Raw genomic sequence first — 23,322 nt, forward strand, 5'->3', positions numbered from 1 at the left:
CACACTTAAAACTGGACCCATTATGTACCTTTGTAATCTTTTGACTACCGCCCACAGGATGGGTATGGGGTGCATAAAGATATTAAACTAAAGTGTGTGTGTGTGTGTGTGTGTGTGTGTGTGTGTGTGTGTGTGTGTGTGTGTGTGTGTGTGTGTGTGTGTGTGTGTGTGGTGTGTGTGACTCAACAATCAATATTTGCACCAATAACTCATTACAGTTGTGACCGGGTGTGGAAGTGTGAATTGCTCATTACTCTATAATTTGTTCATGATTGTAGCCAAAGTATAAACGTAAGTAACCATTCTACAGAATTCATTACCTTTGTAACTTGTGAGCTCATTACCTTTGTACCTAGTTCAGCTATCAAAACTTTGGGGGCCCAGTCCCTGGACCCATTACGTACCTCTGTAATCTGTAAATACCTTTGTAACTTGTCATGATTGTGACCAGACTTACCTGGAGTTCATTACCTTTGTAAATTGTGAGTTCATTACCTTTGTAAATTGTGAGTTCATTACCTTTGTAAATTGTGAGTTCATTACCTCTGTAACTTGCTCAGCTATCAAAACTTTGGAGTCCAGTCCCTGGACCAATTATGTACCTCTGTAATCTTTTGACTACCGCCCACAGGATGGGTATGGGGTGCATAATAAACATATTAAACTAACTCAATACAATCATTAATAATGGTTCAGGTCCGCGAAATAAGTGAATAAGTTACTTCCGAGATATAGGCCTAGAACGCCGGTAGGCCTACCGTCAAAAAAAAAAAAATTTTCGCGAAAATCGCGTTTGTTTCGGTGTATTTCTTAGTAAACTGATGTTCTAGTGCAGTTATCCTCTTCAAAACATCGTTTTCTCTCACTCACAGACCAAACAATACAACATGGAGACGAGGAGTAACTTTTTTATATCGAAATATTGCTGGTGGACTCTCGCTATATTATGGCCTATTTTATTCAGTCTAGAGTATATAACATGTTTGTTTGTTATTTACAGTGATTATTATATCATATTAGATCAATTCTGATAGATAAATAAGCCGTATAGTTAATATATAAGCTGATATAAGCGTAATAATGAAATGATTTCACCTGGCACTCTCTGGAGAGGGATCACTGCCGAGTGTACCCAGGTGCTTCCCGATAGGCTAGACGTCTATTGATAAGCTCCACCTACTCTTATATGATGCCAAATAATCAATTATTATATTAGAAAGAATAATGCAAAGAAAAAGCGATAAAAAACAAGGAAAAAATTCCAAAAAATACATAGGTTGAGAACAGACGCGCTACCTACATCGCCGCCACCATACCTGATATAAATGACTATAATTTCTTGTAGAAACGTTGTAGAACATTGATTCTTGTACCATTGTGTTGCCAAAGAGTTAAGCTATTTTTCTATATGAATAACTCATTTTCATAAATTTTCGAATTTTTCTTGAGAGCGCTGAAAAAAATCCCTCACTCCCCCCTTAACTAGGGAGGTGGCAACAAGGGCAGATGCAGCCCTGCCAGAAGACTCCTGTTTAGATCCATCTGTATATATAACTTGTGATAACTTATTACTGCCAGCTAGGCGAGAAATTTCTTGAGCAGTTGCTTTAACAAGCGATTTAAGGAAGGGATTACTAGCAATGAGCTTCTTGGGAGGGACTTGCAGGTATGTGATATTAAATGAACACTTCTTTCATGAAGGGGTGAAATGCTCTTGTTCATGCAGGTTATAAAACTTAAGACCTCTAATAACCCAGAAAAAGGCAGCAGTCAAAATGATAACAAATTCCCACTCCCGACAGCATACTCCACCAATTTTCAAAAGTCTAAATCTGCTCACCATTAAGAACATCCATACTTATTCATGTGCCTACTACATACACAGAACATTACATGCAAATATAAACCCCCCACTCACACTTCTCCTCACCAACCTTAACAGGACACATGACCATAACACAAGACACAGATCTCTTTTTGATGTACCCTGTGTCCTTATCACACTGTGTAAAAACTCCATGCACATAAAGGGCCCCAAAATATGGAATTCATTACCAGAAGATACTAAAGTAACCCAGTCTGAAAATCAATTTAAGACTTCTCAAAAGCCACTTAATCACCCTAGACTAAATGCTCAATACTCAGTATTCCCATACTCAATACATATTCCCATATCATAATTTCAATAATTACTTTTGAACCTATTATCCATTGTCAACAGGAATTTAATTGAATCATTGTTTCACAAAAAGCATTTTTGAATATATGAATATATCTTTTGTTTTATATAAATTAGATTCACTTATAATTAATAGATCTACTGTACAACTATGATATAATTCTTTAGTGTTAAGTCAAGGCAGGTGAAATTGCAGAAGATAAGATAAGATAAGATTTCGTTCGGATTTTTAACCCCGGAGGGTTAGCCACCCAGGATAACCCAAGAAAGTCAGTGCGTCATCGAGGACTGTCTAACTTATTTCCATTGGGGTCCTTAATCTTGTCCCCCAGGATGCGACCCACACCAGTCGACTAACACCCAGGTACGTATTTGCTGCTAGGTGAACAGGACAATAGGTGTAAGGAAACGTGTCGGAATTTCCACCCGCCGGGAATCGAACCCGGGCCCTCCGTGTGTGAAGTGGGAGCTTTAGCCACCAGGCCACCGTACAAAGAACCTTTACTGCATGTATAAGTTCCATCAAACACCTTAACTACTGTGAGCGCCTGGAAGCACTTGACTTGTACTCACTAGAGCGCAAGCGAGAGAGATATATCATAATCTACACCTGGAAGATTCTGGAGGGACTGGTCCCTAATATGCACACAGCAATCACTTCATACGAAAGCAAAAGACTTGGCAGGTGATGCAACATACCCCCAGTGAAAAGTAGGGGCTTCACTGGCACACTAAGAGAAAACGCAATAAGTGTCCAGGGCCCAAGACTGTTCAACAGCCTCCCACCATCAATAAGGGGCATTACAGGAAGACCCCTGGTTGTCTTTAAGAGGGAGCTGGACAGATACCTAAAGACGGTGCCGGATCAGCCGGGCTGTGGTTCATACGTTGGATTGCGTGCAGCCAGCAGTAACAGCCTCATTGATCAGACCCTGATCCACTGGGAGGCCTGGTCGTGGACCGGGCCGTGGGGGCGTTGATCCCCGGAATGCCCTCCAGGTAGACTCCAGGTAGTAGTCAGTAAACCAATAATGTTAAATCGGCCCATAATGCCTAGGCAAAATAGAGGCTTTCGTTGCATTGCAACCCATTATTGTAAATACGTAATCTCTATGTATTACACTGTATTTGCAAAGATATAAATAAATAAAATGTAATTGCATGTTTTCACAATCCATTTAAATCTTTGTGTATTTACTTCTAGACATTTAATAAGATTCATTGTGACAGTGTCTGGCTCATTTCTTAGCATTCTTACACCAAGTACAGTGTTAATCTCAACAATTCTATCACTGATACTAGAACTACCAAGCTCCTTCCTCATATTGAGAACCTTTGTAGATTTGGAACAACGAAGAATAATTCTGAGAGCTTCATTTTGCATTAACTCCAGGGGTCGGAGAGAACTTTCATAAAGGAGATATACTTACTAGGAATAAGGTAAAATGAGTTATTTACATTTACATGTGTTAGCTAAAAAAAAAGATAGACAATAATTCTCCTCCTTTTCTGTCGATAAAGTCATTCGGCACCTTTTGGATTTTCTTGAACTGGTTCATGCTATGACTGGCTTTGACTTGTGCAGGCAGTCTGTTTCATTCCTTTATTGCTGTGCAATATAAGGTGTTTGAAGCCTGGTCTCTGACTGTGGGTACTACAAAGTTGTGCTCTCTCCCCCTAGTACTATGATTGTTTTGGCTCCCAGCCTTGACAAAATTGGCAGCAAGATAATTTGGACACTGAGCAATTTTATAAACTTGATTTAACTTCAGTTGTTTTACTCTGTCTTCAATATTCAGATTATCCAATTGTTGTAATTCATCCTGGCCTACCTGTTCTCTTGGACCCAACTCTGGGATGAATCTTACCATTTTATTCTGGGTGATTTACAGTCTATCTTTCAGTTTTTTTTTTTTTTGTCAAGGCAGAGTACCATGAAGAGCAAGAGTAGTCCATATGACATTGTAGAAGGGCTAGACATAGGGTCCAGCGAGCCTCAGTAGATAGACACTGTGCTTGTCTGTAGAGGAACATCAGTCTGGCATTCGCTTTCTTTACTGCACTGTTTCCTATCAATTCTCCTGACATGCATGGGTCAGAGGGAATTCCCAGATATTTTACTGAGGAAACTGAGGTGATGGGTTCCCCATTACACCGGACATTAAAATTATTACCCTTCTCAGTTTATGTTTCACGCTTCCGTTTTCTCAAGGTGTAACGATAGTACTATGTTGTCTACTAACTATTTGCTGCAGTGCTCCAGTTCCAATGTTATTACATTAGCTATATCTTGTGGGTCTTTACCTTTCTCAGTTTATGTTTCGCACTTCCGTTTTCCCAAGGTGTAACAATGGTATGTTGTCTACTAACTAATGTAATGACACTGGAACTGGAGTACTGCAGCAGAATTTGCTGCAGTACTCCAGTTCCAGTGTCATTACATTAGCTATATCTTGTGGGTCTTTACCTAAGACCACGTTGGTAAACAAATTCGTCACTAACTGAGGAGCATACTACAGTGGAACCTCTACTTGCGAGCCTGTCCACGTGCGAGTTTTTCCAAATACGAGCAGTCGATGGGTCGAATTTTGCTTCCATACGCAAGCAAAATTTCCATAAGCGATCAGACCTCAAGACAGGTTCCTTGACACTGGTGAAGGGCTCTTGCTCTTGATCTTAGGAATTGTTTCTCATTTGTTTGTTGTACTATCTTATTGAAACTTGGGCAATGTATGATGGAAAGATGCTTCTTAATGTACACCAAAAATGAAAGAAATCTAAGCATAAATAATAGAGTTCACTTCTCAGCAATTAGCCACCCCTTAGCGGTATTTTCGTATGGTTTTTATGGTTGCATTCTCGTTTTTTTGGTCTCATTTGATAGAATGGAAGATATATTACAGAAATAGATATGATTTTGATTGCTTTCACAATGAAAAGTACCTTGAAATTGAGCTCAGCGTAGGAGAAATGGTCCATTGCTTGGCTATGTTTAACCCTTTGACTGTCGCGGTCGTATATGTACGTCATGGGAGATACCGTGTTTGACGTATCTATACGCATAAATTCTAGCGGCTTCAAATCGAGCGGGAGAGGGCTGGTAGGCCTACACGAGAGAGAATGGGTCTCAGTGGTCGGTGTGCACCCTGTGAAAAAAATCTGGGACTCAGCGGTGCATTGTGGGAACGCCATCTTGGTAGTCCATTTTCACCATGCCTCGCGGTAAGAAGTTCCTCACTCCTCGGCGGATTGGAGGTCTTTTGTTCCCAAGTGATAGCTCAAACAGTGATGATAGTGTCAGTGAAAGTGAATTCCATGGTTTTGAAGCGGGTGTGACCGAGAAAATTACCCAGGATAACATAATTAGTGATGAAAACCCAGATGACCCACAACCATCCACCTCTGGTGCTAGGCCGGCTCGTTCATATTCACCTGTACCAGGACGAAAGAGGAAACTATTTGCCCGTGTACAAGACTCAGATGTGAGCAGTGCAAGTGATAGTGATAGTGATTTCAAGGTTATTGAAAGCACTTCTAGTTGTGACAGTGAGGGTGAATATTCCCCAGTGAAACGGCAGTATGTACGACGTCGCATGCGGTCTGGTAGTGTGCCATATGCTCTTCCAAGAGGAAGGAGTACATCTCGGAGCACATCCCGTGGCCCTACACCACGTCCTGATAGTGAAGATGACGATATTGTTACGATGGGTATAAATGATGTGAGTGAGGCAGCAGGCGGTGGTGGTGATAGTGACGGTGCCATGAGTCATGTGACACCAGCAGCGGGCCACGCTAGTGCCCGCGCTGCTGACTCTGCACAACTACAACCTGCTTCGGCCGACCCCACACTCTCACAACCACAACCACAACCTGCACAACCACAACGACATTACAATATCCAGAACGCACCAGCTGACCGCATCTGGGATTGGCATCAAGATGACGAGTTTGTACCCAATCCCCATGACTTTGATGAAGGACAAAGTGGAATACGGCCATCATGTACACTTGGGAACAATCCCACTGAACTGGAATGCTTTCAGTTGTTCTTCGATGAACCCCTGATGGACATTATTGTCAGGGAAAGCAATACATACTATGAGTACACCATGGCAAACACTATGCTTTCACCAAGATCACGCCTACACCAGTGGAAGGACACAACTGTGGCAGAGATGTATCTGTTCTTTGCCACAATAATGCTTATGCCACATGTGTATAAGCATAGTGTCAGCACATACTGGGCGACAGACCGCCTGATTTCAACCCCTGCTTTCAGTGACATTATACCAGTGAATAGATTTGTGTTACTGTTACGTATGTTACACTTTTCAGACAAAACCAGGCCTGACAGAAGCGACAGGTTATATAAGATCAGACGTGTGTTTATGTACCTGAAACAAAAGTGCTGTATGTATTTTTATCCCTTCAGGAAGCTTGTTATTGACGAGTCTTTGATTTTGTTCAAAGGAAGACTCTCATTCAAGCAGTATATACCAAGCAAGAGGAAACGCTTTGGTATAAAGTTATTTGTTCTGTGTGATTGCAAAACTGGTCTGGTTTTGGATATAATTGTGTACACTGGCGGTAAAACAATGGAAGATACCAGGAAGTTACTGGGTATCTCTGGTGATGTGGTTAGAACAATGATGGAGCCATATCTTGGTAAGGGGCATATTTTATATACTGACAACTGGTACACAAGCCCTATACTCAGTGATTTCTTGCGAGTGAACATGACAGATGTGTGTGGCACAGTGCGTAGAAGTCGTAAACATATGCCTAGGTTCGAAGCTGGCAGTCGTAGAGGTGAAGTGCAGGTGTTTGCTGCCAATGACATCATGGCATTTCGGTGGCATGACAAACGTGATGTCACACTGCTGACATCAGTTCACCGACACGAAATGGTAGAGACTGGCAAGCAGAATAGAGAGACCAAAGAACCTATTGTAAAACCTGCAGCTGTGATGGATTACAACCTCAATATGCGCTTAGTGGACAAATGTGACATGCAGATTGGGTTTGCTGACTGTGTTCGCAAGAGTTATAAGTGGTACATAAAACTGTTTTTCCATCTTCTTGACATTTCCATGCTGAATGCTTATAATATGTATAAGTTGAAGACCAAGAACAAACCCAAATATGGTGAATTTTGTTTGTCAGTCATCAGACAAATAATATTCAAGTACCAAGAAACAACACCTGCAATAGACCAGCGCCCACGAAATTATCAACACATGTCCTCTCGTCTGAGGCCTGGTGATCACTACCCCATACCACTGCCTGCTACTACTGCCAAGAAAAATGCTCAGAAGAGGTGTTTTGTCTGTGGACATACCACAAAACGCCCACAAAAACGCAGAGACACTCGTTTTATGTGTGAGGAGTGTAAGACACCATTGTGCTTATACCCATGTTTCAAAGAATTCCACAAGCTGCAGCACTTCTAATAAAGTGTCCAGTGATTGTACATATGTATATATATTATAAAGCAATCGTAATAAACATTTATTTACATTGTTTGTTTGTGTAAACAAGTTTTAGCAACATTATAATGATACGAGTGTTTTTGCTATAATTGTGTTACATTCAACGAGTGTATATTTGAACATTGCACAATAATTTGGTCTCACAGGCCACAAAAGTTATGTGAAAAAATAAAATAGTGAAAAAAACAAGAAACCATCGAATACAAGTAAATAAAAGTTTACCGGGTGAGCGGCAGTCGCCGCTGTTGCCGCCAGCAGATCAATTTCAGCAAACTTCAGGACTCTATATCTCGGTAAGTACTGATGGGAAAAATTTTTTTTTGAGACTAAAACAATCAGAAAAATAATCTTAACATTTTCATAAGAAAAAATAATTTTTTTTTTTTTCGAATATTTTGCGACACCAGAAGCAACTTCAGGATTTGGCCCTTCGACAGTCAAAGGGTTAAGAGTAAACAAATTACGTCACTGTCCGTTCCAATATGCAGTCGTGAATGCGTTGACCTTATTTATACAATTATTGCAATAAGAAATAACAGTATAATTGAATGAATTAGAGGTAAGACAGAATGCAGGATTGTGGATGAGCAAGGAGGTTTCAGAGTGGGTAGGGGATGTGTAGATCAAGTGTTTACATTGAGGCATATATGTGAACAGTACATATAGTATTTAGATAAAGGTAGGGAAGTTTTTATTGCATTTATGGATTTAGAAGAGGCATATGATAGAGTGGATAGGGGAGCAATGTGGCAGATGTTGCAAGTATACGGAATAGGTGGTAAGTTACTAAATGCTGTAAAGAGTTTTTATGAGGATAGTGAGGCTCAGGTTAGGGTGTGTAGAAGAGAGGGAGACTACTTCCCAGTAAAAGTAGGTCTTAGACAGGGATGTGTAATGTCACCATGGCTGTTTAATATATTTATAGATGGGGTTGTAAAAGAAGTAAATGCTAGGGTGTTTGGGAGAGGGGTGGGATTAAATTATGTGGAATCAAATACAAAATGGGAATTGGCACAATTGCTTTTTACTGGTGATACTGTGCTCATGGGAGATTCTAAAGAAAAATTGCGAAGGTTAGTGGATGTGTTTGGGAGTGTGTGTAAAGGTAGAAAGTTGAAAGTGAACATAGAAAAGAGTAAGGTGATGAGAGTATCAAATGATTTAGATAAAGAAAAATTGGATATCAAATTAGGGAGGAGGCGTATGGAAGAAGTGAACGTTTTCAGATACAGTGGTCCCTCGCTTTTCATAGTTCTCGGGAATCATAGATTTCGGAAATCATAGGGATATTTTTGTAAAAGTAGGCCTTAGACAAGGATGTGTGATGTCACCGTGGTTGTTTAATATATTTATAGATGGGGTTGTAAGAGAAGTAAATGCGAGGGTCTTGGCAAGAGGCGTGGAGTTAAAAGATAAAGAATCACACACAAAGTGGGAGTTGTCACAGCTGCTCTTTGCTGATGACACTGTGCTCTTGGGAGATTCTGAAGAGAAGTTGCAGAGATTGGTGGATGAATTTGGTAGGGTGTGCAAAAGAAGAAAATTAAAGGTGAATACAGGAAAGAGTAAGGTTATGAGGATAACAAAAAGATTAGGTGATGAAAGATTGAATATCAGATTGGAGGGAGAAAGTATGGAGGAGGTGAACGTATTCAGATATTTGGGAGTGGACGTGTCAGCGGATGGGTCTATGAAAGATGAGGTGAATCATAGAATTGATGAGGGAAAAAGAGTGAGTGGTGCACTTAGGAGTCTGTGGAGACAAAGAACTTTGTCCTTGGAGGCAAAGAGGGGAATGTATGAGAGTATAGTTTTACCAACGCTCTTATATGGGTGTGAAGCGTGGGTGATGAATGTTGCAGCGAGGAGAAGGCTGGAGGCAGTGGAGATGTCATGTCTGAGGGCAATGTGTGGTGTGAATATAATGCAGAGAATTCGTAGTTTGGAAGTTAGGAGGAGGTGCGGGATTACCAAAACTGTTGTCCAGAGGGCTGAGGAAGGGTTGTTGAGGTGGTTCGGACATGTAGAGAGAATGGAGCGAAACAGAATGACTTCAAGAGTGTATCAGTCTGTAGTGGAAGGAAGGCGGGGTAGGGGTCGGCCTAGGAAAGGTTGGAGGGAGGGGGTAAAGGAGGTTTTGTGTGCGAGGGGCTTGGACTTCCAGGAGGCATGCATGAGCGTGTTTGATAGGAGTGAATGGAGACAAATGGTTTTTAATACTTGACGTGCTGTTGGAGTGTGAGCAAAGTAACATTTATGAAGGGATTCAGGGAAACCGGCAGGCCGGACTTGAGTCCTGGAGATGGGAAGTACAGTGCCTGCACTCTGAAGGAGGGGTGTTAATGTTGCAGTTTAAAAACTGTAGTGTAAAGCACCCTTCTGGCAAGACAGTGATGGAGTGAATGATGGTGAAAGTTTTTCTTTTTCGGGCCACCCTGCCTTGGTGGGAATCGGCCAGTGTGATAATAAAAAATAAAATGGGCTCGCTAATCATAGGTTGACTCGCGAATAGTAGTTCGTCCGGGACGCATACGCACGGTGCGAGCCGGGGCGGCCTCCCTACCCAGCCAGTTTGGCATTGTTTACCAGTGAGTGAAGGTCCCCTCACGTGCTCCTATGAAATATTTCATAATATTCCACTCATTTTAGTGCTTAGAAGTACTAAATAAGCTACCATGGCTCCAAAGAAAGCTCCTAGTTCCAAGCCTGTGGTAAAGAAGGTGAGAAATACGATTGAATTTAAAAAAACATCATTGAACAATATGAAAGTGGCACAAGTGCAGCCGAACTGGCCAGGATGTATAAGAAACTCTACACAACCATATGTTCCATAGTGGCCAAAGGGGGTAACTATGCTGACAAAAATGAGATCACCAGTACTCGAAGAGGTTGAGAAATTATTATTGGTGTGGATAAATGAGAAATAATTAGCAGGAGATACTCTTATGACTTCGATTATTTGTGAAAAGGCTAGGCAGTTGCACAACGATCTGGTAAAGAAATTGCCTGCAAATAGTGGTGATGTGAGTGAATTTAAGGCCAGCAAAGGTTGGTTTGAGAGATTTAAGAACCGATGTGAGTGAATTTAAGGCCAGCAAAGGTTGGTTTGAGAGATTTAAGAACCGTACTGGCATACACAGTGTGGTAAGGCATGGTGAGGCTGCCAGTTCGGACCACAAGGCGGCTGAAAAATATGTGCATGAATTCAAGGAGTACATAGATGCTGAAGGACTGAAACATGAACAAGTGTTCATTTGTGATGAAACCGGCCTCATTTGGAAGAAAATGCCAAAGAGGACCTTCATTACACAGGAGGAAAAGGCAATGCCAGGACACAAGCCTATGAAAGACAGGGAGGAAAAGGCAATGCCAGGACACAAGCCTATGAAAGACAGGCTGACGCTCATGTTCTGTGCTAATGCTAATGGGGATTTCAAAGTGAAGCCATTACTAGTGTACCATTCTGAAAATCCCAGAGTGTTCAGGAAAAACAATGTTATGAAGAGTAAATTGTGTGTGTTTTGGAAATCTAATAGTAAGGCATGGGTCACGAGGGAAATTTTTGTCGAGTGGTTCAATGAAGTGTTTGGCCCTAGTGTGAAGAATTGCCTCCTGGAAAAGAAATTGGATCTCAAGTGCCTGCTAGTAATGGACAATGCACCTGCTCATCGTCCAAACTTGGATGACCTAATTTTCGAGGAGTTTGGGTTCACCACAGTAAAGTTCTTGCCCCTGAATACCACTCCTCTCCTCCAGCCCATGGACCAGCAGGTCACTGCAAACTTAAAAAACTCTACACCAAAGCAATGTTTCACAGGTGCTTGACAGACACTCACTTGACCCTAAGGGAATTTTGGAGAGAACACTTCAGCATCCTCCATTGCATAACCCTTATAGGTATGGCTTGGGAGGGAGTGACTACCAGGACTTTGAACTCTGCTTGGAGAAAATTGTGGCCAGATTGTGTTGACAAGAGGGATTTTGAAGGGTTTGGGACTGACCCTGATGAGCCTATGTCTGTTGTTAAATCAATTGTGGCACTGGGAAGTTCCATGGGGTTGGATGTGAGTTTGGAGGATGTGGAAGAATTGCTGGAAGACCACAACGAAGAGCTCACCACTGAGGAGCTGCAAGAGCTTCACCAGGAGCAGCAACAGATCACAGCTCAGAATCTTGCTGCAGAGGAGGAGGAAGAGAGATGGAAGAAGGTGCCTTCTTCAGAAATTAAAGAGATTTTTGCTATATGGGGTAAGATGGAAAGCTTTATGGAGAAACATCACCCTGACAAGGTTGTTGCAAGCCATGTTGGCAACATATACAGTGACAAAGTCTTGGGCCATTTTAGGGAAGTGTTAAAGAGACGCCAAAAACAGAGCTCTCTCCACAGTTATTTTGCGAGACAGGACTCCAGTGACTCTCAAGCTGGTCCTAGTGGCATTAACCCTTTGAGGGTCGACAGGCCCTCTCCGAAACTCGTTCTCAGGGTCGGCCAAATTTAAAAAAAAAAAAAAAATTATTTTCTCTTATGAAAAGATAGAGAATCTTTTCCCGATCATAAAGACACCAAAAGTTTGAAATTTGATAGAAAACTTACGGAATTATGCTCTCGCAAAGTTAGCGGTCTCGGCGATGTTTACGCATCGGCGATTTTGCCCACTTTGAGCCCCATTTTCGGCCAATTTCGCTGTACTAGTCGACAAAAAACATGAATATTTCGCTAGAACTCCATTTTTTTCTATCGAATGGGTGCAAGAAACCACCCATTTATGAAATTCAACTATCCAGTACAGTGGTCAGAATTTAGCAATTTTGCCAATTTCACACAAATTTCAAAAGATGCCAATTTCTGAATAGGGTCCAGAATAAACAAGAAAGACATTCCTGGCACTAAAATGACATTTCCTCTAGTCATTAGTCACGTCTCAAGGTCCCTCTTATATTCTTTTGCTTTCCATTTTGAATTTTTATTCTCACAAAAAATATAAGATTTACTGTTATGCAGACTACTGCATTAGTGTAAAAAATGGTATAAATATTATTGGTGCACTTGTGAAAGAATATTAGACTCACCAGTTGACGTGTATTGCACGCTTGGCACGATTTGTTTACTTTTGAAGTTTGGTAAAAATCGAACATTTCTGCTACTTTGAGCTCAATTTCAAGGCACCTTTCATTGTAAAACCAGCCAAAATCATCTCAATTTCTGTAATATGTCTTCCATTCTATAAAATGAGACCAAGAAAACTAGAATACAACAATAAATACCATACGAAAATACACTGCAAAGTCGCTGATTTATTCCAAAAAAATGGTCAAAGTTTTTTTTTTCTCATTATGCACTGTGTGCTGCAGGATTTTTTTTAGACTGTGCACACTGACCACATAGACCCATTCTTTCATATGAAGGCCTACCAGCTTTCTCCCACTAGATTTGAGGCCGCTAGAATTTATGCGTACTAGTACGTCAAAAACCCCTACGCGTAAGACGTACTAGTACGACGAAAACCCTCAAAGGGTTAAGAAACAGAGAAGAGAAGCAACCCCAGAAAAGCAATTGGTACCTGAGGTGTTGATGGAAGGGGATTCCCCCTCCAAACTGTAAACAATCCAATCTCTCTCCTCCTCCAGTCTCCCATACACTAAGAAGAATCTCCAATAAAGGTAAGTGTTATGCTGTTAATGTTTCATTCATCATTTCCCATTGTAATGTTTATGTACTACATCTATATTTCATGTAAAAAAAATTTTTGTTTTAATACTTCTGGGTGTCAGGAACGGATTAATTGTATTTACATTATTTCTTATGGGGAAAACTGATTCGCAAATCGTAGATTTCGATAATAGTAGCAACTCCAGGAATGGATTAACTACGAAAAATGAGGGACCACTGTACTTCGGAGTTGACGTGTCGGCGGATGGATTTATTAAGGATGAGGTTAATCATAGAATTGATGAGGGAAAAAAGGTGAGTGGTGCGTTGAGGTATATGTGGAGACAAAAACCGTTATTTGTGGAGGCAAAGAAGGGAATGTATGAAAGTATAGTAGTACCAACACTCTTATATGGGTGTGAAGCTTGGGTTGTGAATGCAGCAGCGAGGAGGCGGTTGAAGGCAGTGGAGATGTCCTGTCTAAGGGCAATGTGTGGTGTAAATATGCAGAAAATTTGGAGTGTGAAAATTAGGAGAAGGTGTGGAGTTAATGAAAGTATTAGTCAGAGGGCTGAAGAGGGGTCATTGAGGTGGTTTGGTCATTTAGAGAGAGAATCAAAGTAGAATGACATGGAGAGCATATAAATCTGTAGGGAAAGGAAGGCAGGGTAGGGGTTGTCCTCAAAAAGGTTGGAGGGAGGGGGTAAAGGAGGTTTTGTGGGCGAAGGGCTTGGACTTCCAGCAAGTGTGTGTGAGCGTGTTAGATAGGAGTGAATGGAGACGAATGGTATTTGGGACCTGACAATATGTTGGAGTGTGAGCAGGGTAATATTTAGTGAAGGGATTCAGGGAAACTGGTTATTTTTATATAGCCAGACTTGAGTCCTGGAAATGGGAAGTACAATGCCTGCACTCTAAAGGAAGAGTTTGGGATATTAGCAGTTTGGAGGGATATGTTGTGTATCTTTATAGGTATATGCTTCTAAGCTGTTGTGTTCTGGGCACCTCTGCAAAAACAGTGATTATATGTGAGTGAGGTGAAAGTGTTGAATGATGATGAAAGTATTTTCTTTTTGGGGATTTTCTTTCTTTTTTGGGTCACCCTGCCTCGGTGGGAGACGGCCGACTTGTTAAAAAAAAAAATGTATAATAATAATATGTACAATAATAATAGTATAATAATACATTAATAATACAATAATAATAATATAATATGTATAATAATAATAATGTACTACATATAATAATTATAATAATAGATGGCTTCCAAAGGCCGTCACTAGATGGCAGTGTTTACCACCACAAAGAGGGAGCGGTTGTGGCTGCCTCCACCTGTTACATGACATATTTTATTCATTCTAGAGTATATATCAGGTTTCTATGTGAATTATATTGTTTGTTATTTCATATTAGAAGTACTGTGATAGAAAAATAAGCTGTAGAGTTGATGATAGCGAAATATTCAAGGAGTATGTTGTCCTGTCTCCAGACAAACTCTCGTCGGCTGCCAACACCACCCATACCACTACATGAATGACGTATTTTATTCATTCTAGAGTATATATCATGTTCCTATGTTATTTATATTGTTTATTATGTCATATTAGATGAAGTGAGATGGATAAATAAGCCGTAGAGTTGATGTTTGCGAAATTATTGAAGTACAGAATTCCACTGGAACTGGTTAATTGCATTTCAGTTAATTTAAATGAGGAAAATTGACTCTGCAAACGAGCAAATCTAGTTGCGAGCAAGGTCATGGAACAGATTAAACTTGCAAGTAGATGTTCCACTGTATAATGGTAGTGGATTTGTGTCAACTATCTTTGATATTGTTTTAATGTCATTATTTATTTATTTAATAATTTGAACATACATACAAAGGTACAAAAACATACAGGTAAGAGCAGCATGCCAAAGCCACTTGTATGCATAGCATTACAGGCTGGCTTAAAATTGACTTAAGATTAACTAAGCAATGATGTAATCAGTGATAAAACATTATTGTAAACAAATAACAATAAAGCACAAATGAGTATTACAAAGACAGGTCATATGGTTGCATGCATTGCTGTACATTCAGTAGAATGGAGTATTCCGTTAGGTAGTGTATTTAAATAATAACAAAGTTAGATTGGGTCTTAGGTTTAACATTTATGTGATATAATTGTGAGAAACATTTAAGATATACAATTTATAAGATTCAGTTATTCAGTATTTATTTGGTTTTGGGTGAGTAAGTGATCTTTGAGAAGAGACTTGAATTTATAAACAGGTAGTGTTTCTTTTATATTTACAGGTAATGAATTCCAGATTTTAGGGCCTTTTATGTGCATTGAGTTTTTGCATAGCGTGAGATGGACACGAGGAACATCAAAGAGTGATCTGTGCCTTGTGTTGTGGTCATGTGTTCTGTTGAGATTGGCAAGGAGATGTTTGAGGGGAGGGTTAATATCAGAGTTAAGTGTTCTATGTATGTAATAGGTGCAGTAATAAGTATGGATGTTTTGTATGGTGAGTAGGTTTAGTGTTTTGAATATTGGTGGAGTGTGCTGCCTGTAGTGGGAATTTGTTATCATTCTGACTGCAGCCTTTTGTTGGGTAATTAGTGGTCTGAGATGGTTAATTGTTGTTGAGCCCCATGCACAAATTCCATAGGTGAGATAGGGGTAAATAAGAGAGTGATATAGGGCCAGGAGGGCTGACTGTGGAACATAGTACCGTATCTTCGATAGTATGCCTACGGTCTTGGAAATTTTCTTAGAAATTTGTTGTATATGTGTATGAAATTTGAGTCTATTATCAAGGTGGATTCCTAAGAATTTTCCCTCTGTTAGCTTTGTGATAGGTGATCCGTTTATCATTATGTTAAGAGGGACATCTGTAGTTCTGTTACCAAACTTAATGAAGTAGGTTTTGTCAATGTTTAGTGTAAGTTTGTTAGTCCTCATCCAGGTAGATATTTTCTGTAATTCGGTATTTACAGTATTGGCTAGCGTGACTGGGCTCGGGTGAGAGAAGACGTATGTAGTGTCATCTGCAAATAGTGTGGGTTTGAGTAATTGCGAAGCATTTGGTAGGTCATTTATGTATAGGAGAAAGAGAAGAGGGCCAAGGACACTTCCCTGTGGGACACCAACTGCAGTTGGTTGTGCGGAAGAGTTTGCCCCATTTGCATGCACATAGTACAGTGGACCCCCGCATAGCGATATTAATCTGTGCAAGAGAGCTCATTGTTATGCGAAATTATCGTTATGCGAATGAATTTTCCCCATAAGAAATAATGGAAATCAAATTAATCCGTGCAAGACACCCCAAAGTATGAAAAAAAAAAATTACGACATGAAATATTAATTTTAATACACACAAACTGAAAAAGGCATGCACAATTACATGACACTTACTTTTATTGAAGATCTGGTGATGTTTGATGGGATGGGAGGAGGAGAGAGTGTTAGTGTTTAGAAGGGGAATCCCCTTCCATCAAGACTTGAGGTGTCAAGTCCTTTTCTGGGGTTACTTCCCTTCTTCTTTTAATGCCACTAGGACCAGCTTCAGAGTCACTGGACTTCTGTCGCACAACATATCTGTCCATAGTGGCCTGTACCTCTCGTTCCTTTATGACTTCCCTAAAGTGTTTTACAACATTGTCAGTGTAATAGTCACCAGCACGGCTTGCAATAGCTGTGTGAGGGTGATTTTCATCCATGAAGGTTTGCACTTCAAGCCACTTTGCACAGATTTCCTTAATCTTTGTAGTAGGCAGTTTCTTCAATTTATCTCTCCCCTCCTTCGAACCAGTTTCCTCAGGTCTGGCCTCTTGCTGTTGAAGTTGATCTATCAGCTCATCAGTGGTTAGTTCTTCATTGTCCTCCTCCACCAACTCTTCCACATTATCCCCACTAACCTCCAACCCCAAGGACTTTCCCAATGCCATAATGGATTCCTCAACTGGCATAGGATTCTCAGGGTTAGCCTGAAACCCTTCAAAATCCCTTTGGTCTACACATTCTGGCCACAGTTTCTTCCAAGCAGAGTTCAAGGTCCTCTTAGTCACTCCCTCCCAAGCCTTACCTATAAGGTTTATACAATTGAGGATATTAAAGTGATCTCTCCAAAAGTCTCTTAGAGTCAGTTGAGTTTCTGAGGTCACTACAAAGCACCTTTCAAACAGAGCTTTTGTGTACAGTTTTTTGAAGTTTGCAATAACATGCTGGTCCATGGGCTGCAGGAGAGGAGTGGTATTAGGAGGCAAAAACTTCACCTTAATGAATTTCATGTCCCCATAAAGTCGCTCTGGCACGTCTGAAGGATGACCAGGGCCATTGTCTAACACCAGGAGGCACTTAAGTTCTAATTTCTTTTCAGTTAGGTAATCTTTCACATTGGGGGCAAATGCATGGTGTAACCAGTCATAGAAAAAGTCCCTAGTGACCCATGCCTTACTGTTTGCCCTCCACAGCACACACAAATTTTCCTTGAGGACATTCTTTTGCCTGAACGGTCGTCTGGGAGTTTCAGAGTGATACACTAATAAAGGCTTCACTTTGCAATCACCAGTAGCATTGGAACACATCAACAGAGTAAGCCTGTCTTTCATAGGCTTATGTCCTGGGAGTGCCTTTTCCTCCTGAGTAATGTAGGTCCTGCTTGGCATTTTCTTCCAAAACAGGCCTGTTTCATCACAATTAAACACTTGTTCAGGTTTCAGTCCTTCAGTTTCTATGTACTCCTTGAATTCCTGCACATATTTTTCAGCTGCTTTGTGGTCCGAACTGGCAGCCTCACCATGCCTTATCACACTATGTATGCCACTACGCCTCTTAAATCTCTCAAACCAACCTTTGCTGGCCTTAAATTCACTCACATCATCACTAGTTGCAGGCATTTTTTTAATTAAATCCTCATGCAACTTCCTAGCCTTTTCACTTATGATCACTTGAGAGATGCTATCTCCTGCTATCTGTTTCTCATTTATCCACACCAATAACAGTCTCTCAACATCTTCCATCACTTGCGATCTCTGTTTCGAAAACACAGTTAAACTTGGCAAGAACAGCTTCCTTGATTGCCTTTTTGTTGCCCACAATAGTAGCGATGGTTGATTGGGGTTTACTATACAACCTGGCCAGCTCGGAGACACGCACTCCACTTTCATACTTATCAATGATCTCTTTCTTCATCTCTATAGTAATTCTCACCCTTATTCCTGTAGGGTTGGCACTAGAAGCTTTCTTGGGGCCCATGGTCACTTATTTTGCAGATAAAATCACCAGAAACACTGTAATAATACGAAATGTTCTGATTGTATGCTTGGATGTTACCGCGGAGGCTGGCTGGTAAACAATGCCACTGGCGGAACATGTGAGGTTGGCTAAGGGCGCACATTAGATGCATCTCGGACGAACAGCGGTGAGCGGGTTTTTTAGCGGTATGCGAGGCAAAATCTTGGCAATAAAATGTAGCGGTATGCGGATTTAACGTTATGTGATGCCAACGGTATGCGGGGGTCCACTGTATTGGCTTCTGTTGCTGAGGTATGACTTGAGGTAGTTGAGGGAGTGCCCTCTTATACCATAGTGTGACAATTTTATGTGGAGCAAGTCATGGTCAACTGTATCAAAAGCTTTGCGTAGGTCAATGAAGATCCCCAGTGGGACTTCTTTTTTCTCTATTGCAGTGTATATATGTTCTAGCATGTGTATAATAGCATCGTTAGTATTTTTATTAGGCCTGAATCCAAATTGGCAGGGGTTGAGTATGATTTTGGAGATGAGGTAGGAGTAGATTCGTTTATGAATTAATTTTTCGAAGATTTTTGAGAGAGGGTGTAAGTTGGATATTGGCCTATAGTTATTCAACGCTTTTTGGTCTCCTCCTTTATGGATCAGGGTGACCCTTGCTATTTTGAGAACTGTAGGGAAGGTGGATGATTCAATGGATTTGTTAAAGAGTGTTGCAATGATTGGTGATAGCACTTGTGACACTTTTTTGTATATAAAGGGTGGTAAGGTATTTAAATCTCTTGCCTTGTTTTTTAGTGCGTTGATAATAAGGGAGACTTAGTATGGGTTAGTCGGAGCTAGGAACAGTGTGTTCGGGTAGTTGCCAGTGAGGTAGTCATTTGGAGGGGTATCTGAGCTTGGGATTTTATTGGCAAGGTTTTGTCCTATAGTGGAGAAGAAACCATTGAGTCTGTTTGCTGTTTCTGTTGGTGGGAGTTGGGGTTCATCTGATTTTGCTTTTTTATTTCTCTATTTCATGATATCTTTTTTGTTCCTAGAATTTCTGATAGGGTTTTCCGGGTCTTTTTTATATCACCTCGTAAGTTGGATAATCTGTTCTCATAATACAATTTTTTTACCCATCTTATCAGGCTGGTTAGGATTGACGAGTAACGTTTTGTTTGGTCTCTGGTTATGTGACCCATTCTCTACTGTTTTTCATGTTGTACAAGAATGGTATACAATACCGACAAGATGAAATTGAGACACATGTGCAACATCTGGGTATCTTTATTGTAGATGTTTCGCCATCCAGTGGCTTTTTCAATACAAATTCCAGGACATAACTTGAAGACAGGAGAACTATGTACAGAAGATGAGGTAATCAGTCCCTCAGCCTAGCAGTAGGTGCAAAGAGCACCATAGTCGTGGAGATTCTGAAACAGAAGCAAGGCGCCTGACGCTTATATAGTAACGTCAGGTGGAAATGGGACGGGTAGCAGACGAGGGCATAGTCACTGGTAGGCGGGATTCCCCAGTGGAAGTAGGTTCTACCCAAAGAGATGGGTTAGTTGTAGTAGTAGTTGTCGTAGTCGTGAAGATTATGTACATGTCCTGAGAATCAAGATTCCATGATGTTGCAGTGTCTGACAGGTTGTACAAGAATGGTATACAATACCGACAAGATGAAATTGAGACACATGTGCAACATCTGGGTATCTTTATTGTAGACGTTTCGCCATCCAGTGGCTTTTTCAATACAAATTCCAGGACATAACTTGAAGACAGGAGAACTTCGCACCTACTGCTAGGTTGAGGGACTGATTACCTCATCTTCTGTACATAGTTCTCCTGTCTTCAAGTTATGTCCTGGAATTTGTATTGAAAAAGCCACTGGATGGCGAAACGTCTACAATAAAGATATCCAGATGTTGCACATGTGTCTCAATTTCATCTTGTCGGTATTGTATACCATTCTTGTACAACCTGTCAGACACTGCAACATCATGGAATCTTGATTCTGAGGACATGTACATAATCTTCACAACTATGACAACTACTACTACAACTAACCCATCTCTTTGGGTAAAACCTACTTCCACTGGGGAATCCCTCCTACCAGTGACTATGCCCTCGTCTGCTACCCGTCCCATTTCCACCTGACGTTACTATATAAGCGTCAGGTGCCTTGCTTCTGCTTCAGAATCTCCACTACTATAATGGATCAAAACTCGTATAGACTTTCTATATTAAGCTGGAATATTGCATCACTTAGAAAAAGACTTCCTGACCTTCATCACAAAGTAACCACTGAACCCATTGATGTTGTGTGTCTGCAAGAGTGCAGAGACCCTGAAAAATCCCAACCCCCTAAATTACCATCATTTGTTGCATATAACCTCAAATCTACTAACTCTTGTGTTCTATATATTAAAAAATCACTTCCCCATCAACTTCTTGCACATAAGAAAACAGAGGGGCTACAATATCACGGTGTTAGGATTTATATAGGGAACTCTGCTCTCAACATATTTAATTTGTACGCTCCTGCTGATAAGTTTAATTACTTGGAGCTCCCAACTTGTGCTCATTCTGAACCTTCTCTTATTATTGGCGATTACAATGCGAGACACAAAAGCATTGGAAACTCACAGTTTGGTAATCGTAATGGCAATCAACTGTTGTCACTCTTAAACAGTCATGATAATGTGCAAATTGTAGGTGACCTTGAACCCACACATATCCATGGAGGTGTCCTTGATCTGTGCCTGGGCTTCAACATTACTTCTGCCAGCTGTGAGTCTTCCATTGTAACAGATATAGCGTCTGATCATTTCCCTAGGCTAACCTCACTAGATATTGGTAATACTACTCTTCCTGGTGGGATATTCAAACAGAAACGTTTTAATGTTCCCATTGATCAGCATGATGACTTTGTTGCACATGTGACTGACTGGTATAATTCCTATGAGTGTTCCTCTGTAGAGACCTTTAACAATGACCTTGTGAGCATTATTCAGAACTACTTAGAGCTGCCACTGAAACCTCTTGGTACTCTAAACCCAACAAACTTCCATAATAATCATACCTCCTTCAAAAACCATACTTATTACAATGACTCTAAACTTCGTACACTGAAACGTACTGCTCGCAGACTAGGCCTAGCTTATAGAAAACATCGTACCCCTGGAATGTTGAGGCTCTTCCAAACTGCCCTTGCTGCTGCCAGAGAGCATATGACAGAGCTGCGGCAAACAGACTGGGAAAAATTTGTCAACAGTCTTAATGCTCACACCCCACTTAGCCGGGCATGGAGGGACATAAATAGAATTAAGGGTAACAGAACTGGGCAGATTGCGCACCCTCATCCCTTGCATAGGGCGAATGAGTTAGTCAGTGCTTGGGCTGCTACATCTAGCTATGACAATCTTCCCAGTACCACACAGGCAAAATTAAATGACAAATATGATGCAAGGGAGAGACTTGTTTGCTTTATGCTCAACAAGGCAGATGACTGCAACATTCCTTTCACTAATTATGAACTTGATGCAGCACTAACTAAGGGCAACTCCACGTCGCCTGGTGAGGATGGTATTACTTACAAACCATACCCTAGCCGGGATTGAACCCGCGGTCATAGAGTCTCAAAACTCCAGCCCGTCGCGTTAGCCACTAGACCAGCTAGCCACAATAAGATTCGTCCAACTAGGTATATTTCTACACCATAGGAAGGTTAGCACAGGCACCACTGTGACCACAAATGCAAGTTTTTACAGACGAATCTCCAGCTAGTGTGGCCGTGACAAACTCTAGCTCAAGTCCCTTCACTGCCGTCAACATGACTCACGAAATCGTAATGACACGATTGCAAACAAACCATACCCCGGCCGGGATTGAACCCGGCAGTGAAGGGACTTGAGCTAGAGTTCGTCACGGCCACGCTAGCTGGAGATTCGTCTGTAAAAACTTGCATTTGTGGTCACAGTGGTGCCTGTGCTAACCTTCCTATGGTGTAGAAATATACCTAGTTGGACGAATCTTATTGTGGCTAGCTGGTCTAGTGGCTAACGTGACGGGCTGGAGTTTTGAGACTCTATGACCGCGGGTTCAATCCCGGCCGGGGTATGGTTTGTTTGCAATCGTGTCATTACGATTACTTACAACATACAGTGGACCCCCGGTTAACGATTTTAATCCGTGCAAGGGGGGTAATTGTTATGCGAAATAATCGCTATGTGAATGAATTTTCCCCATAAGAAATAATGGAAATCAAATTAATCCGTGCAAGACACCCAAAAGTATGAAAAAAAAAATTTTACCACATGAAATATACATTTTCCCACACACAAAGAGAAGGATACATGCACAATAGTAGAGTAGTACATGCACAGTATATATTGTGCATGTACTAGTCTACTAAATGAAGAATAAATGACACTTACCTTTATTGAAGATGCAGCAATGACTGATGAGACACTGTGTCCTGGGAGTGCCTTTTGCTCCTGAGTACTGTAGGTCCTGTTTGGCATTTTCTTCCAGAACAGGCCTTATCACACTGTGTATGCCACTACGATTCTTAAATCTCTCAAACCAACCTTTGCTGGCTTTAAATTCACCAATATGAGCACTAGTTCCAGGCATTTTTCCCTGTTCACCTGGGTGTTAGTCGACTTGTGTGGGTTGCATCCTGGGAGACAAGATTAAGGACCCCAATGGAAATAAGTTAGACAGTCTTCGATGACACTGACTTTTTTGGGTTATCCTGGGTGGCAAATCCTC

The 23,322-nt window shown here is 41.0% G+C and overlaps 1 protein-coding gene across 4 annotated transcripts in view; it reads left to right on the plus strand.

Moving 5' to 3' along the window:
- Positions 1-23,322, plus strand: part of LOC128693174 (uncharacterized) — a 114,696-nt gene that overhangs the window by 13,532 nt on the left and 77,842 nt on the right. For 2 of the 4 annotated variants that reach the window (XM_070089416.1, XM_070089415.1), the window contains exon 1: positions 772-1,666. The exons of the other annotated variants lie outside the window; for them this stretch is intronic. The gene's annotated coding sequence lies outside the window, so the exon portion shown is untranslated. Of the gene's footprint in view, positions 1-771; positions 1,667-23,322 lie in introns of those variants that run through there. 4 annotated transcript variants of the gene reach the window in all.

Source organism: Cherax quadricarinatus, chromosome 28 (assembly GCF_038502225.1).
Source record: "Cherax quadricarinatus isolate ZL_2023a chromosome 28, ASM3850222v1, whole genome shotgun sequence".
In the NCBI taxonomy this organism is placed as follows: domain Eukaryota; kingdom Metazoa; phylum Arthropoda; class Malacostraca; order Decapoda; family Parastacidae; genus Cherax; species Cherax quadricarinatus.